The sequence below is a fragment of the Gigantopelta aegis genome, chromosome 4, assembly GCF_016097555.1.
Source record: "Gigantopelta aegis isolate Gae_Host chromosome 4, Gae_host_genome, whole genome shotgun sequence".
Taxonomy (NCBI): Eukaryota; Metazoa; Mollusca; class Gastropoda; order Neomphalida; family Peltospiridae; genus Gigantopelta; species Gigantopelta aegis.
Genome location: NC_054702.1, coordinates 114,452,925 through 114,468,037, shown reverse-complemented (window position 1 = coordinate 114,468,037; position 15,113 = coordinate 114,452,925). Strand labels below are relative to the sequence as shown.

At 34.8% G+C, this 15,113-nt stretch overlaps 1 protein-coding gene across 1 annotated transcript in view; it reads left to right on the top strand.

Annotated features, from left to right (window-relative positions):
* The window catches only part of LOC121370190 (suppressor of lurcher protein 1-like), a 129,985-nt gene that overhangs the window by 90,852 nt on the left and 24,020 nt on the right, over positions 1-15,113 (top strand). The window lies entirely within an intron of this gene.

Below are 15,113 nucleotides of genomic sequence, written 5' to 3'. Positions count from 1 at the left end.
GTGTTTTTTATTATTATTAATAATAATATACATGTGCATTTATTTTTAAAACAGACAGTATTAAAATAATGTAATTTAAAGTCACAGTATTTTGACTTCACAATTATTTTCATTCATTTAATGAATTTAACAATAACAGAAAAATGAATGTTTTCTCTTATTTTTGTATGTGCTAATGCTTTAAATTACTTGGAATCATCTTTTGACTGAGGTGTAAAGTTACCCATGTGTCTGGTATCTGACCCATTGTCTAGAGGTGACACAAGGCCAACAAGACTAAACCAGTAATGTAGAAGTAGGTAGCACATCAAAATTGTTATTCACAAATGTTGAAATACTGCAGTCTTTAAACCTAGAATGTGTTAGATTTGAGTTGAATCAAATAATGAGTCCAATATGAGCAGCGTGAAACAGCAGTTTGTGGTGGTCCCGGACATCATACTGAGAGGTCCCTGAGTGAGATTCAAACCAATTGGTAAGAAGTTGTTTTACTTTTGACCAGTTCTGCCAGTTCTCTGATGATGATGATGATCGTGATGTTTTGTCTTATATCTGCATGACGTTCCATCATGTGCCTTCCTGATGATGGACTGTATTCCAGTGATGTTTTGTCTTATATCTGCATGACGTTCCATCATGTGCCTTCCTGATGATGGACTGTATTCCAGTGATGTTTTGTCTTATATCTGCATGACGTTCCATCATGTGCCTTCCTGATGATGGACTCTATTCCAGTGATGTTTTGTCTTATATCTGCATGACGTTCCATCATGTGCCTTCCTGATGATGGACTCTATTCCAGTGATGTTTTGTCTTATATCTGCATGACGTTCCATCATGTGCCTTCCTGATGATGGACTCTATTCCAGTGATGTTTTGTCTTATATCTGCATGACGTTCCATCATGTGCCTTCCTGATGATGGACTCTATTCCAGTGATGTTTTGTCTTATATCTGCATGACGTTCCATCATGTGCCTTCCTGATGATGGACTGTATTCCAGTGATGTTTTGTCTTATATCTGCATGACGTTCCATCATGTGCCTTCCTGATGATGGACTGTATTCCAGTGATGTTTTGTCTTATATCTGCATGACGTTCCATCATGTGCCTTCCTGATGATGGACTGTATTCCAGTGATGTTTTGTCTTATATCTGCATGACGTTCCATCATGTGCCTTCCTGATGATGGACTGTATTCCAGTGATGTTTTGTCTTATATCTGCATGACGTTCCATCATGTGCCTTCCTGATGATGGACTCTATTCCAGTGATGTTTTGTCTTATATCTGCATGACGTTCCATCATGTGCCTTCCTGATGATGGACTGTATTCCAGTGATGTTTTGTCCTCATGTCAAATGAGGTTCAAATATGTCAGTGTGATGATGATTTATATTCTAGTATGATGTCTTCATGTCTAACTGCGGTTCAAATATCTGAGTGTGATGATGATTTATATTCTAGTATGATGTCTTCTTGTCTAACTGAGGTTCAAATATGTCAATGTGATCTCTATTCTAGTCTTGTTTATTTTATATAGTCATGTTCCATAGCCTTTAATATATGTTAGATATGGTGAACATATAATGAGTATTACTTGTTCATTAATTCATTTTAGTATTACTACACTAAGTAAAGTTATTAACTTGACTTCTTGCTCTGCTCGTAACAAAATGTGTGGAATGATAGATATACAATGAATTTGTTTTAGATATGCAGCGGATTCTGTCTAAACCAGATTTACTTGAGACAGACAAATGTGCTGGTATAGACGGATTTCACCCAGAGTTACAGTTCTTACAGTATCTTGATAGGAAAATACCATCTTAATTAAAACAATAAATCCATATGAGAGATTGCATTTAAAATTCACTTCTATCTAGTTAAAAATACACAAAAATCAGTTTGCTAGTGTCCTTTCCATGACCTGTGAGGTTTACTGAAGGATGACATTCAGTTTTTAAGTGATGTCGTATAATGACCAGAAGTTTGTAATTATATAAACTTAAGAAATATTTCAATTATTAGAACATTGCACCAACTGCCATGTTCACCGAGAAAGACCATACAAATTAATGTAGATATGACCATACCCTAATTGACCAAGCTGCATACAACCGCTATACAACAGGTGTGGTTCATATTGTCTGTTAATATTCAAACAGGTGCAATTATTTCATTTCAATTTAGTGTCCTATAACTGTCATCATTAGTCAAATTTTTTAGTTCTTGAATTTGCATCCGAAATCCAAAATAGACAGCATCTGGTTTTGGCAGAGTTTTCTTGCCAATAGATTAATGGTAGCTGGATGGGACTTATAAATCGTTACACAGAAATCAGAGTCCACTAGCTGTACCAGTAATATTAGCCATCTTATTTATTTAATAGAGGACATATATGACGATGTCTGCAGACAAGGTACAGATGACAGGACAAAACTACAAAATGATATTTCAGCTTCTTGTTTTTGGTAGCCAGTAATCTTAAGAGTAAAGACATAAGTAACATCTGAAATAGATCTTGAAATGTAACTATGATGAATATTAATTGTCTCTATTTTTACAAGAGCAAGAGTGAAAATAGTTTTGATAGTATTTCAGGCAATTACTTATAGTTATAAACTATGATTTCATCATTAAATGTAATAAACTGATGTCATTTTCCTCAACATTTTCTGTGAATGACATATGCCACATCTGTACTCTTTCCTCAACATTTTCTGTGAATGACGTCATGCCACATCTGTACTCTTTCCTTCTCAACATTTTCTGTGAATGACATATGCAATATCTGTACTCTTTCCTTCTCAACATTTTCTGTGAATGACATATGCCACATCTGTACTCTTTCCTTCTAAAAAATTTCTGTGAATGACATATGCCACATCTGTACTCTTTCCTCAACATTTTCTGTGAATGACATATGCCACATCTGTACTCTTTCCTCAACATTTTCTGTGAATGACATATGCCACATCTGTACTCTTTTCTCAACATTTTCTGTGAATGACATATGCAATATCTGTACTCTTTCCTTCTCAACATTTTCTGTGAATGACATATGCAATATCTGTACTCTTTCCTTCTCAACATTTTCTGTGAATGACATCATGCCACATCTCTACTCTTTCGTTCTCAACATTTTCTGTGAATGACGTCATGCCACATTTCTACTCTTTCCTTTTTTTTTTTTACAGACATCACACATTCTGGCTACTATATTATATGACCATACTAACATTTACTTTTATCTGTTGACATGTGGGTATTACTATTTAAGTTAATGGTATTTCAGTGTTAGTGAGAATGTTTGTTAAAATGCTTAGCAAAGATTCTAATTACAGCTTGTTGTTCAAGTATCTTTATTGTTTGTAGTTTTTATACATAAAAAAGTTTGTTTTGGTTAACAATACCACTAGAGTACATTGATTTATTAATCATCATCTACTGGATGTCAAACATTTGGTAATTTTGACATATTGTCTTAGAGAGGAAACCCGCTACATTTTCCCATTAGTAGCAAGGGATCTTTTATATGCACCATTCCAGACAGGATAGCACATACCACAGCCTTTGATAAACCAGTCATGGTGCATTGGGTGGAATGACAAATAGCTCAATGGGTCCACCGACAGGGATCAATCCCAGACCAACTGCGCATCAAGCAGGTGCTTTACCACTGGGCTACGTCCCGCCCCTTTTTATAGATAAAGAAGTCAGTCTAAAATGGAAAAGTAAAGTAAAACAGAATAAAAATTAACAACCCAAATTTAATTTAATTTTTTTGTTCATTATGCAACTTTTACTGAAATGTTTGTTTTTTCTTCTTAATTATGACCATCTCCCACACATTGTCTATTTCTGGAAATGTAGCTAATTTCTCAGTGTCTAAATTTTTTGTCAAGTCGATCTCTTGGTAGCCATGATAGCATGTTTGATTGGTTGACGGGTAATCAGTTTAAGGCAGTCAGACTTTTCAAATGTTGTAATTTAGTTTTTAATGAACAGTGTTACCAGACATTATTGATGTTGGTGCCAGTGCATAGTGATAGATTCTGTGCTTTGCGGCTAACTCGGTTTGTTTAAGCACGGATCTGTTCGCACTTTGCCAAGTGTCATCTATCTCGGTGTCAGCAGTCAGTACTTTATCAGATATAAAAGAGTTTTTGAAAATACCGCTTGCATTGCATATATTTTATGTTGGTGACTTGATTGGAACATTTTATTTAGTGAGTATGCAAACTGATTAGAATATAGTTACCTTCTGTTAGTGGTTTGGATATTAATTATTATTGATAGATGTATGGATGCAACATTATCATATACCAGTATTCCATTTACATTTCTTAAAACAAAAATACAAAATGTTGGTCAAATGATAGCTTATCATGCAATCTATCCAAAACACTTAGTGTGTAATCTACCAAATGTGTAATACAAAGTTGCAGGCAAATGGCCTTGTTGCAAGTCCAATGAAATTTGAACATTATAAGCCCAATTGATGGTCAGTGGATTTCTTTCCAGTTTTAAAACATTAAAAACAAAATCAGCCTTATTGCTGAACAGTGCATACAAAAAGCTCTAAGTGCTTGTCAGTAACTGAAAACCATCACCTAGAAAAACGTTTTCCCACTACTGTTGCCATTAAACAGCAGATACTGAAATCTTTAATGTTTCTGTTGATTTATTTTTCTTGTTGATGGTGATAAATGTCTGTACCTTTCTCCCAACTTAGTGACCCATGGACCTCATTTATCTCACAGAACAGATCACTTCAGTGGGGATGGAACTGCCACACAGTATCGTAGCCTTCGTTTTTCTTTGATCTGATGAGGTGACTATATTAAAAGACCACTTGGCTATTTCTCGTTCCAGCCAGTGCACCACGACTGGTATATTAAAGGCCGTGGTATGTGCTATCCTGTCTGTGGAATGGTGCATGTAAAAGATCCTTTGCTACTAATGGGAAAATGTAACGGGTTTCCTCTCTATGACTGTGTCAAAATTACCAAATGTTTGACATCCAATAGCTGATGATTAATAAATCAATGTGCTATTGTGGTGTTGTTAAAGAAAACAAACTTTTATATTAAAACAAGCTTTGTAACAAACTGAACATTGGTCGTCTATTTACCATGTTTAGTGGATCAGTTAAAGAAAACAAACTTTTATATTAAAACAAGCTTTGTAACAAACTGAACATTGGTCGTCTATTTACCATGTTTAGTGGATCAGTTAAAGAAAGCAAACTTTTATATTAAAACAAGCTTTGTAACAAACTGAACATTGGTCGTCTATTTACCATGTTTAGTGGATCAGTTAAAGAAAACAAACTTTTATATTAAAACAAGCTTTGTAACAAACTGAACATTGGTCGTCTATTTACCATGTTTAGTGGATCAGTTAAAGAAAACAAACTTTTATATTAAAACAAGCTTTGTAACAAACTGAACATTGGTCGTCTATTTACCATGTTTAGTGGATCAGTTAAAGAAAGCAAACTTTTATATTAAAACAAGCTTTGTAACAAACTGAACATTGGTCGTCTATTTACCATGTTTAGTGGATCAGTTAAAGAAAACAAACTTTTATATTAAAACAAGCTTTGTAACAAACTGAACATTGGTCGTCTATTTACCATGTTTAGTGGATCAGTTAAAGAAAACAAACTTTTATATTAAAACAAGCTTTGTAACAAACTGAACATTGGTCGTCTATTTACCATGTTTAGTGGATCAGTTAAAGAAAGCAAACTTTTATATTAAAACAAGCTTTGTAACAAACTGAACATTGGTCGTCTATTTACCATGTTTAGTGGATCAGTTAAAGAAAACAAACTTTTATATTAAAACAAGCTTTGTAACAAACTGAACATTGGTCGTCTATTTACCATGTTTAGTGGATCAGTTAAAGAAAACAAACTTTTATATTAAAACAAGCTTTGTAACAAACTGAACATTGGTCGTCTATTTACCATGTTTAGTGGATCAGTTAAAGAAAACAAACTTTTATATTAAAACAAGCTTTGTAACAAACTGAACATTGGTCGTCTATTTACCATGTTTAGTGGATCAGTTAAAGAAAGCAAACTTTTATATTAAAACAAGCTTTGTAACAAACTGAACATTGGTCGTCTATTTACCATGTTTAGTGGATCAGTTAAAGAAAACAAACTTTTATATTAAAACAAGCTTTGTAACAAACTGAACATTGGTCGTCTATTTACCATGTTTAGTGGATCAGTTAAAGAAAACAAACTTTTATATTAAAACAAGCTTTGTAACAAACTGAACATTGGTCGTCTATTTACCATGTTTAGTGGATCAGTTAAAGAAAGCAAACTTTTATATTAAAACAAGCTTTGTAACAAACTGAACATTGGTTATCTATTTACCATGTTTAGTGGATCAGTTAAAGAAAACAAACTTTTATATTAAAACAAGCTTTGTAACAAACTGAACATTGGTCGTCTATTTACCATGTTTAGTGGATCAGTTAAAGAAAACAAACTTTTATATTAAAACAAGCTTTGTAACAAACTGAACATTGGTCGTCTATTTACCATGTTTAGTGGATCAGTTAAAGAAAGCAAACTTTTATATTAAAACGAGCTTTGTAACAAACTGAACATTGGTCGTCTATTTACCATGTTTAGTGGATCAGTTAAAGAAAACAAACTTTTATATTAAAAACAAGCTTTGTAACAAACTGAACATTGGTCGTCTATTTACCATGTTTAGTGGATCAGTTAAAGAAAACAAACTTTTATATTAAAACAAGCTTTGTAACAAACTGAACATTGGTCGTCTATTTACCATGTTTAGTGGATCAGTTAAAGAAAACAAACTTTTATATTAAAACAAGCTTTGTAACAAACTGAACATTGGTCGTCTATTTACCATGTTTAGTGGATCAGTTAAAGAAAACAAACTTTTATATTAAAACAAGCTTTGTAACAAACTGAACATTGGTCGTCTATTTACCATGTTTAGTGGATCAGTTAAAGAAAGCAAACTTTTATATTAAAACAAGCTTTGTAACAAACTGAACATTGGTCGTCTATTTACCATGTTTAGTGGATCAGTTAAAGAAAACAAACTTTTATATTAAAACAAGCTTTGTAACAAACTGAACATTGGTCGTCTATTTACCATGTTTAGTGGATCAGTTAAAGAAAACAAACTTTTATATTAAAACAAGCTTTGTAACAAACTGAACATTGGTCGTCTATTTACCATGTTTAGTGGATCAGTTAAAGAAAGCAAACTTTTATATTAAAACAAGCTTTGTATCAAACTGGATATTGGTCGTCTATTTACCATGTTTAGTGGATCAGTTAAAGAAAGCAAACTTTTATATTAAAACAAGCTTTGTAACAAACTGAACATTGGTCGTCTATTTACCATGTTTAGTGGATCAGTTAAAGAAAGCAAACTTTTATATTAAAACAAGCTTTGTAACAAACTGAACATTGGTCGTCTATTTACCATGTTTAGTGGATCAGTTAAAGAAAGCAAACTTTTATATTAAAACAAGCTTTGTAACAAACTGAACATTGGTCGTCTATTTACCATGTTTAGTGGATCAGTTAAAGAAAGCAAACTTTTATATTAAAACAAGCTTTGTAACAAACTGAACATTGGTCATCTATTTACCATGTTTAGTGGATCAGTTAAAGAAAGCAAACTTTTATATTAAAACGAGCTTTGTAACAAACTGAACATTGGTCGTCTATTTACCATGTTTATTGGATCAGTTAAAGAAAGCAAACTTTTATATTAAAACAAGCTTTGTAACAAACTGAACATTGGTCATCTATTTACCATGTTTAGTGGATCAGTTAAAGAAAACAAACTTTTATATTAAAACAAGCTTTGTAACAAACTGAACATTGGTCATCTATTTACCATGTTTAGTGGATCAGTTAAAGAAAACAAACTTTTATATTAAAACAAGCTTTGTAACAAACTGAACATTGGTCGTCTATTTACCATGTTTAGTGGATCAGTTAAAGAAAACAAACTTTTATATTAAAACAAGCTTTGTAACAAACTGAACATTGGTCGTCTATTTACCATGTTTAGTGGATCAGTTAAAGAAAGCAAACTTTTATATTAAAACAAGCTTTGTAACAAACTGAACATTGGTCGTCTATTTACCATGTTTAGTGGATCAGTTAAAGAAAGCAAACTTTTATATTAAAACAAGCTTTGTAACAAACTGAACATTGGTCGTCTATTTACCATGTTTAGTGGATCAGTTAAAGAAAACAAACTTTTATATTAAAACAAGCTTTGTAACAAACTGGATATTGGTCGTCTATTTACCATGTTTAGTGGATCAGTTAAAGAAAGCAAACTTTTATATTAAAACAAGCTTTGTAACAAACTGAACATTGGTTATCTATTTACCATGTTTAGTGGATCAGTTAAAGAAACCAATCTTTTATATTAAAACAAGCTTTGTAACAAACTGAACATTGGTTATCTATTTACCATGTTTAGTGGATCAGTTAAAGAAAGCTAGATTGAATCTTTCTTCCTTTATAACTGTGCAAGTAGGGAAGGGAATAATCAAAATAATAAATCTGTTTTTATTACCAACGTATAGTTACACAGCAGTTACAATGCCACTACCAGCAGTTTCTCCAGTTGGCTAATGATGACCGAGTCTGCATGCATATTACCTGCTGCAGCTTCAGTGTGTAGAGAAAGATAACATATCACACAGTATTACACACAATCCCTTGAGTAATACCTTTTCATAGGTTTCATAAAGTTAACGTTTGTATTCTGTAATGTTTGTTTGTTTTATTTAACGACGCCACTGGAGCACATTGATTTTTTATCTTATCATCGGCTATTGGACGTCAAACATATGGTCATTCTGACACTGTGTTTTAGAGGAAACCCGCTGTCGCCACATAGGCTACTCTTTTTACGACAGGCAGCAAGGGATCTTTTATTTGCGCTTCCCACAGACAGGATAGCACAAACCATAGCCTTTGTTGAACCAGTTATGGATCACTGGTCGGTGCAAGTGGTTTACACCTACCCATTGAGCCTTGCGGAGCACTCACTCAGGGTTTGGAGTCGGTATCTGGATTAAAAATCCCATGCCTCGACTGGGATCCGAACCCAGTACCTACCAGCCTGTAGACCGAGTATTCTGTAATGATACCATTAGAGTACATAGATTAATTAATCAGTGGATCCATTAGGTCCATGATGTCAAACACTTGGTAATTCTCACACAGTCGTAAGAGGAAACTGCTACATTTTCCCAATGCAACAGTGCCAATGGATCTTTTATATGCACTTTTCCACAGACAGGAAAGTACATACCACGGCATTTTACCAGTTGTAGTACTCTGGTTGGAATGAGAAAAACCCAATCAGTTGAATGGATCTATTGAGGTGGTTCGATCCTGCGATGCAAGCACCTCAAGCGAGCACTCAACTGACTGAGCTATTCCACAAAACTCTGTTAAACTCTCTTAAGCATCATCACATGATCCGTGCAAGTCTTCTTGAATTGCTCTGTGAGATTATTGCACATTTGTGTGAGTCTGGTGAATTACGCCCCTGGATTATTACATTGAAGTTCCAACAGGCTTGATCAAAGTTATATTTGTCACATCTCTAATCCTAAGCCAAGAAGAGGATTGAATGTCAGAGGTAGAAAGTTTAACTATTTCAAATCTCCATCATATCTTGCTGTAAGCAGACAGAGTGATTGTTATCTCATTTGTCTGAGAGGTGTTCTACATATATACTGTACAGACTTGAACCTTAAAGATTGAATTATTAACTGTTTAAATTATAAGTTTTGTTCTTGTGTTTCCAAACATTAACGCAGTGTCTGATACTGTTAGGCCATGGACAAGGTTTGTCTGACAGTTCTTAATGTGATAAAAACAGTTCAAAGTGAGCTCAATGGCTTCTTTGGAAAGACTTCCTAATGGGGTCCAGTGTGGTGTAAGCTGTTTTAAATGGTTTGCCCATAATGAGGTACCAGCAAGTTATAGTGGTCTTCTGATTTTAATGCAGAACGTTTCTTAATGGGGTATATTATGTTTCTCAGATAGCATATCAGTGTGATTTTAGGTTAACTATTTTAAGTGATGACATGAGTTTAAAGTGTCATGGTGATAATTATGTGTTATTACCAGAAGCAGATTCAAACTGTTAGTAGTATTTCAACACAGATTGTTTGTAAATGAAGTTTAACACCTTTCTTTGACATTCTGTGAATCAATTCTTTGTAACACTGCTGTATCTTTCAACTGAACACACTAGATATGTACTTTGTATGTCCCCCCTCCCCCCCCCCCTCCTCCCAAATACACTCCTTACCCCTCTCTGGACATATATATATACTTTATGGATGACCCCTTTCAAAGTAAATTCATAACCACTATGTAAACCATGTGATGTGAGATCGGTAAACACACAGTCCTTGATTCTGAGACTCCAGTCTGAAAATAGACCTCAGGTTAAAGGTTATAATGAGGCACAAACATCACCGTCATCTTCAAGTGGCTTCTCTTGGCTTGGTGACATGACATCCTTTTATTTCGTCCAGTGCTCCTTAACCTTAAATAGTTGACAACGAGTGATCACTCGCTACTGGCCAGCCTGCCTTAAATAGCCTGTGGTGTTTTTTCCATCAGAGCAGCATCTGCAGTGGGAGACAGTTAGCCTTGTTAGGTCGGTGTGAGTAGTACTGCTAGGACATGCATCTGACACTGACGTACCACGTGGTGGTGCTGGACTGGTGCTAATGTGGCCAGCTGTCACCAGAGATGATTTCACTGGTGGCTGGGAAGACTCACCACTAACTCCATTATGAAGTGGGTATTGATCAGTGTCGCTGATGTATATCAAACATTTGATAGCGCTCCTCTTTAATATCTGCCCACAACTTCTCATTGCAAGCCACAGGAGAGCTGGGCACCACAGTTTGGTTTTAATCTCGCTGCATTTCTTCTGTTTTAATTTCCTCCCATCAGCCTCCTGTGGCTTGCCTGTCTGAATTGAAAATGTTCCTCACCGAGACATTTCCCCATGTGCTAGAATACAATATTCTAATGCCACCATTCGTCTTGTTTTATTGCAGTCCCTCTCAGGGTATACAATAAACTGCTTTCCATCCCAGTCGGATCTGCATTAAACTAGTATATCTGTTGTCTTGTTTGTCCGACTGATAGTGAACCCAGCATTTACTCTTGTTGACCAGCGTGAACAATAACTTGTTTTCAAAATGTTATGATCTTATACTTGGGCTGACCTCAATTACTGATACATTGCAACTCTTAGAGTGGTAAACATTAACACTGCTGTGTGACTTTAAAGTTAAAGGTTTTGGAATTTGCTTCCATCTGGTTGGAAGATAAATCACAGACAGTTAACAGTAAATTGCATGCCCATGACAGTGTGCTTGAACCATAGTTGACTATTACAGCAGTTTTAAGAGCAACTGCGATGAATACTTGAAACATGTATCAGCATTGAAGACAGAGTGGCAGGTGACCCACTACATTGGAATCACAGGGTTAAACCACTAGAAATATAACCTATGTGTTTCACTTCAGTCAATACTCGCTATTGTACACCATTCTGTAAACATTTTAAACAGCTACATGTACCATTAGCTAGAAACAAACATACATTTTTCTGATTTGTGGCTTCATGGCCATAATTCAAGTTTTTACCAAAATATTGACAAGTGGGATATAGCGGTAATGACTATGTAATTGACTGAATAAAATATGTTTTATGACAAGCAGTATTTTGTTGAACCATTTAGTAGGTCAGTTGTCGTATGATGATGACTTTAATATTATAAGATCAATCTATATGCTAATGATATTATAAGGATCAAGTACTTTTAACGTACTCTTAAGTGACATTCAGTGTTGTGTGTGTATTGTTTAGTAACTGATGATTTATCAGTGATGTGACTAGTTGACTATTATTAAGTACTGTGTGTGTACAAGTGACATTCAGTGTTGTGTATTGTTTAGTGACTGATGACAGTTTAAAGGTGATGTGATTAGTTGACTATTATTAAGTACTGTGTGTGTACAAGTGACATTCAGTGTTGTGTATTGTTTAGTGACTGATGACAGTTTAAAGATGATGTGATTAGTTGACTATTATTAAGTACTGTGTGTGTACAAGTGACATTCAGTGCTGTGTATTGTTTAGTGACTGATGACAGTTTAAAGGTGATGTGACTAGTTGACTATTATTAAGTACTGTGTGTGTACAAGTGACATTCAGTGCTGTGTATTGTTTAGTGACTGATGACAGTTTAAAGGTGATGTGATTAGTTGACTATTATTAAGTACTGTGTGTGTACAAGTGACATTCAGTGCTGTGTATTGTTTAGTGACTGATGACAGTTTAAAGGTGATGTGACTAGTTGACTATTATTAAGTACTGTGTGTGTACAAGTGACATTCAGTGCTGTGTATTGTTTAGTGACTGATGACAGTTTAAAGGTGATGTGATTAGTTGACTATTATTAAGTACTGTGTGTGTACAAGTGACATTCAGTGCTGTGTATTGTTTAGTGACTGATGACAGTTTAAAGGTGATGTGACTAGTTGACTATTATTAAGTACTGTGTGTGTACAAGTGACATTCAGTGCTGTGTATTGTTTAGTGACTGATGACAGTTTAAAGGTGATGTGATTAGTTGACTATTATTAAGTACTGTGTGTGTACAAGTGGCATTCAGTGCTGTGTATTGTTTAGTGACTGATGACAGTTTAAAGGTGATGTGATTAGTTGACTATTATTAAGTACTGTGTGTGTACAAGTGACATTCAGTGCTGTGTATTGTTTAGTGACTGATGACAGTTTAAAGGTGATGTGATTAGTTGACTATTATTAAGTTCTGTGTGTGTACAAGTGACATTCAGTGCTGTGTATTGTTTAGTGACTGATGACAGTTTAAAGGTGATGTGATTAGTTGACTATTATTAAGTACTGTGTGTGTACAAGTGACATTCATTGCTGTGTGTATTGTTTAGTGACTGATGACAGTTTAAAGGTGATGTGATTAGTTGACTATTATTAAGTACTGTGTGTGTACAAGTGACATTCAGTGCTGTGTATTGTTTAGTGACTGATGACAGTTTAAAGGTGATGTGATTAGTTGACTATTATTAAGTACTGTGTGTGTACAAGTGACATTCAGTGCTGTGTATTGTTTAGTAACTGATGACAGTTTAAAGGTGATGTGATTAGTTGACTATTATTAAGTACTGTGTGTGTACAAGTGACATTCATTGCTGTGTGTATTGTTTAGTGACTGATGACAGTTTATCAGTGATGTGATTAGTTGACTATTATTAAGTACTGTGTGTGTACAAGTGACATTCAGTGTTGTGTATTGTTTAGTGACTGATGACAGTTTAAAGGTGATGTGACTAGTTGACTATTATTAAGTACTGTGTATGTACAAGTGGCATTCAGTGCTGTGTGTGTATTGTTTAGTGACTGATGACAGTTTAAGGGTGATGTGATTAGTTGACTATTATTAAGTACTGTGTATGTACAAGTGGCATTCAGTGCTGTGTATTGTTTAGTGACTGATGACAGTTTAAGTGTGATGTGATTAGTTGACTATTATTAAGTACTGTGTATGTACAAGTGACATTCAGTGTTGTGTATTGTTTAGTGACTGATGACAGTTTAAAGGTGATGTGACTAGTTGACTATTATTAAGTACTGTGTATGTACAAGTGGCATTCAGTGCTGTGTGTGTATTGTTTAGTGACTGATGACAGTTTAAAGGTGATGTGATTAGTTGACTATTATTAAGTACTGTGTATGTACAAGTGGCATTCAGTGCTGTGTGTGTATTGTTTAGTGACTGATGACAGTTTAAGGGTGATGTGATTAGTTGACTATTATTAAGTACTGTGTGTGTACAAGTGGCATTCAGTGCTGTGTATTGTTTAGTGACTGATGACAGTTTAAAGGTGATGTGATTAGTTGACTATTATTAAGTACTGTGTGTGTACAAGTAACATTCAGTGCTGTGTATTGTTTAGTGACTGATGACAGTTTAAGGGTGATGTGATTAGTTGACTATTATTAAGTACTGTGTGTGTACAAGTGGCATTCAGTGCTGTGTATTGTTTAGTGACTGATGACAGTTTAAAGGTGATGTGACTAGTTGACTATTATTAAGTACTGTGTGTGTACAAGTGACATTCAGTGCTGTGTGTGTATTGTTTAGTGACTGAGGGTGATGTGACTGTTATTAAGTATGGTGTGTACAAGTGACATTCGGTGTTGTGTGTGTATTGTTTAGTAACTGATGACAGTTTAAGGGTGATGTGATTAGTTGACTATTATTAAGTATGGTGTGTACAAGTGACATTCGGTGTTGTGTGTGTATTGTTTAGTGACTGATGACAGTTTAAAGGTGATGTGACTAGTTGACTATTATTAAGTACTGTGTGTGTACAAGTGACATTCAGTGCTGTGTGTGTATTGTTTAGTGACTGAGGGTGATGTGACTGTTATTAAGTATGGTGTGTACAAGTGACATTCGGTGTTGTGTGTGTATTGTTTAGTGACTGATGACAGTTTAAGGGTGATGTGATTAGTTGACTATTATTAAGTATGGTGTGTACAAGTGACATTCGGTGTTGTGTGTGTATTGTTTAGTGACTGATGACAGTTTAAGGGTGATGTGATTAGTTGACTGCTGTAACGGAATCACCTTTAAGAACAAGCCACAAGGCTACATGAATTGATGACCGCAGGGATTAGCTTTATTCATGTGACAGTGCAAATCAGGACCATCTAAATCAATAGTAATTGAGTGCTATGAGTTCAGTCAGTTTTCCACCATCCAACTTCAAGCACAAACACAAATGTGATTGCTAACATGAACAGCGAACAATCTTTTTCACTGGAGGAAAATTTGCATGAGCTTTTACATAAAACATCTAAGACAAAATAAACTTGAGGGAGCCAAACTTGAAAAAGGTTTAGTTTGTACTGTAGATCAAGCAGAGAATCGTAAAAGAGGAGCAAACGATTCACATTCTCATTGGCTTGGTAGAAATGACTATTGGATATCAATAGA